Source organism: Mytilus trossulus, chromosome 3 (genome assembly GCF_036588685.1).
Source record: "Mytilus trossulus isolate FHL-02 chromosome 3, PNRI_Mtr1.1.1.hap1, whole genome shotgun sequence".
Lineage (NCBI taxonomy): Eukaryota > Metazoa > Mollusca > Bivalvia > Mytilida > Mytilidae > Mytilus > Mytilus trossulus.
In genome coordinates, this window is record NC_086375.1 from 58,813,220 (window position 1) to 58,817,570 (window position 4,351).

Sequence of the window (4,351 nt, forward strand, 5' to 3'; positions counted from 1 at the left end):
TAATAACATGTTCTACATACAGTCTACGGTTTCTGTGTAAAATGTTGAATTTCCTTCATTATCTTTTCTTAGCCCTTGTTTGTCTAACAATTTCAACAGATTTGAATGGTGTTACTAGAAGATATTCATTTGGATAAATACTGTGGAGGAAACTCGAGTGCATCCCCGTGTCCAATCGGGCCTCTAAGATGATATGCGTTAGCATCATTGTCATGTCCGAGAAACCCTGAGTGGATATATACGAATGTTTTTGTCGCTTTCACAGATACCTTACAAACGTTATAAATATATGTACTTTTGATTTTCTTCATATTAACCATTGAGCCTCCTGTAAATCGCCATTTGCTTTCATTGCTGCTTGTACCTTTGAACTGAATGTGTTTTGAGCAAATATGTTGCTTCGTCTATCTTAATACTCATTTGCCAATACCCATGATAACTCCGTTCCATTTTCTTACCATATAATGTTCCTGCATGTGACGAGTAATAGTAAAATGTGTCTTTTTGACATATTCACAATTTCAATTCTTAAATTTATTGGTTGATGGTTTTGATTCAATTTTCGTTTTAGGTAGACACATTGATATCCTTCTGGTGATATTGGTGTTTTAATTAATTATTTAACTTGTGAAGACATTCCAGGACGTACTTTTTAAACTCAGTAACACTTTTGCTGATCAAAACCATATCCAGCCACTCCATTTTCTACTTCTTGCATGTCATCATCAAAATTATCATCATTAAAAAGTAGATTGTTTTTTCTTTGCAGCACTCCACACGAAATGATAAATTTGCAGGTAAATGATGGAGATGTTAATTCGTATTTGTATATTATTTTTCATTCGAAAAAAAAAAAAACTGTTTCTAGATTGATCTTTTAAAGATAATTGTCTTTTAGTCCCTTTTTTCTAAATCGTCATGCCTGCATATATCATGAATTAATATTAAGCCAGTGCTTTTTGATCTATTTGTGCTTCTATAGATACAAATACTGACACAATGTAAGTGATCCAGTGAATATATTGGCACATGTAACGATAGTATTCTGTTTTTTGGAACTTTTCTTAATTTTTGTAATTTTGCTTAAGTAGGTAGTTTAACTTTTTAAGTGTATGTTTGAATGTATCGCTGATGAGTCTTTTGTAGACCAAAACACGCGTCTGCCGTTAATATACAATTTCAATACTGGTAACTATGAGTTGATTCTATAATTTTTTAAACAGATGTAAAGATGTGATCGGGTCGAGCCCATTCTTACCATGTAGTCCTGCTGACGACTCTCCTAGATTGTGTTGTGTTAAATTTGTTCAGAATTATTGGCAGATGTTATTTTAAAGATGAGGAGATGTATCTACCACTGGCATACGACCTCGTTCAAAAATATGGAAACGTTTGAAAATATGTTTAACATATTTGGGAGTGACCAAATATGGAAGGGCAAATGTCTTTCTTTCAACGATAGGAAATTTGAGGTTTCAATCATCTCTTTTAAATTTTTTGACAATTCACGGTAATCTTAATTTTACATTTTATTTTGGTCCAGTACACATGACGATTTAAATTTAGAGTCAATTTTAATCAACAACTACTACATGTACATAACAATGAAAATCAGTGGTAACTTTGAGAAATATAGCACTCAGCCAATTATTTACCTGATTTTAATGATTATTTGGGTAATTTTTAATTTTAACAGGCTTTATAGTAGTAGGAAAACAAGCAATTAAACCTCAGAACACTTACTGTAAGTCATGAATCGCACGAGTCCTGTTACTTACAATGTATACCTGTTTTAATGTTTTCGAATATTCGAATAGAATATTTATCTAATTGGGTGATGGTCTCTAAATCTTTCCACTAAAATACTTGTGTTTTCGAGTAACTGTATTGTCTCTTCAAGGAAACTACCTTTTTCGCCTAAACTGCTGGCGTATGTCTTTACTAGGTGTAAAATTTCCTTATTTAAAACATCCCCGGCAAACTTGTTTCTCATTTTAGATTCACATGATAAAAAATGTTATTGCTTAGTTTTTGATGTATTGGAAATAGATTGTTTGCAATATCACACATACATATGCATTTTTAAATGTCAAGTTCCAGTAAATACAATGCTCATTGTGCTACAGATGCCTTTTATATGTGTTCTCTTTATTACTTTTCACTAGATTGTTTCTTGATTTTTTTTATTATGTGTGAATAATCCATAATAACATACACAAACTGGTTTGACAAAGAAAATATATTCTGCCCTTTCATAGTGGTTATTGAAGCAGACTTAAAATCTCCGTAAAATTTTGACAAAATTTCTTTCAGTTAAGGGCCCCATCCATGCTGATGTACCTGACATTTAACCCTAGAAAAATAAATTTAAATCAGAAGCTATAGCTTGTTTTGTTTGGAAGTGGAAAGCAAAACTCTGTGATGATTCCTAAATAGACAAAATGAAGCACATGAGTTGCCATAGGGATTTCTATTTTACCACTATTTATACTGTCCATGAACTATGATTCATTCAAAATGTCGGCGAAGCCTACAAATGATTTTTTTTCATTTTTTGGAGTAAATTTGTAAATAACTCTGAATAGACAATCCATCTAAGAGAAGACCTCCGTCATTTTTCTTTGGGATAAATTTTCAATACAATGCCTCATTCTTCATCCAGTTTTAAAGTTCTTTATTTAACCCAGCCTTTGATGAAATCTGCCTTTATACAACTGCTGGAGTTGTTGTCATGGTAAAATCAGGAAACCACTGTCTGAGATCTGCATAGCACTAAGGACTTACTCCATAAGGCAGGGCATAAACTGATAATGTTTGCATTCCTGGCAACGCCTTACCATGTCCAATGATTAGAAAGTGCCCTTTTCTGGGTCTTTAAAACTCCATAATTTTGGGTGAACAGTCCTTGTGCGTTTCATTGAAGTATGTCTCTATATCATTACTGTCCCTCTCATATACTGTCAATCCTGTGATCACATGAGCAACACGACGTTGAAAAAACAGAAGACAATAGGTACAGATCGAATAGTCTTCGCAGTCAATATAAAATGTCTACAACTCAAAATGGTTCAAAAGAACCCTGCATGTATATTTTATGTAAAAGACATTTCTTACGGAATTGCGCAGCCGGTGGTCCAAAATTTTGAAAGCAAATGAATGCTTTCTCTTTTCTCGTTACGGCAGTTTTCATTCGTTCGTAAAATGTTGAGAATCTCTAGCAATAAATTTCACTTTGAACGAGGTCTTATGCCAGTGGAAGATACATCTCCTCATTTTTAAATTAACATTTGCCAATAATTCTGAACAAATTTAACATAACAAAATCTAGGAGAGTCACCTATAATCTAATGTCAGCAGGACTACATGGTAAGAATGGGCTCGACCCGATCACATCTTTACATCTGTTTACAAAATTATAGAATAAACTCATAGTTACCAGTATTGAAATTGTATATTAACGGCAGACGCGTGTTTCGTCTACAAAAGACTCATCAGTGATACATTCTATCATACACTTAAGAAGTTAAACACCTACTTAAACAAAATTACAAAATTAAGAAAAGTTCCAAAAAACAGGAACTGAACAGAATACTATCGTAAAATGTGCCAATATGTTTACTGGATTACTTACATTGTGTCAGTATTTGTATCTATAGATTCAGCAACACTATGCTGAAATTAAAGCCGATTATCTCGATTTTTCAACTGTCTATACTGATGGATCAAAAGATGGTGATAGAGTTGCATCTGCTGCTGTCTTCAGGGACAGAGCTGCAACCCTCCGTTTGCCATCTGATGCATCCATCTTTACTGCTGAAGCAGAAGCAATAATTTTGGCTTTGAAATTTATTGCTTCTTCAGATAAATCCAAATTTATTATATGTTCGGATTCACTTTCATGCTTACAAGCTATACGAAATACTAAAATTAAAAACCCAACAATCCTGAAAATTTTATATGTAATGAGAAATTTAAAAATTCTTCTGAAAGAAATAATATTTCTATGGGTTCCGAGTCATGTTGGAATCCTTGGAAACACAGCTGTAGACCTTGAGGCAAAGAATGCCCTTGGTGACCCTCTATCTAACTGTGATATACCATATACTGATTTTAAATCTAATATTAGAGAATATGTTTTTAATATATTGAAAAATAAATGGAGTAAAAAAGACGATAATAAATTGCATGAAATTAAACCTAATTTAGGCAAACCTTTTGATAATATTATGTGCAGAAAAGATCAGTGTGTTATTACTAGATGTCGTATTGGTCATACTAGAATAACACACGAGTATCTTTTAAAAAATGAAGATGAACCACAATGTGTTCCTTGCAACTGCAAGTATACTAT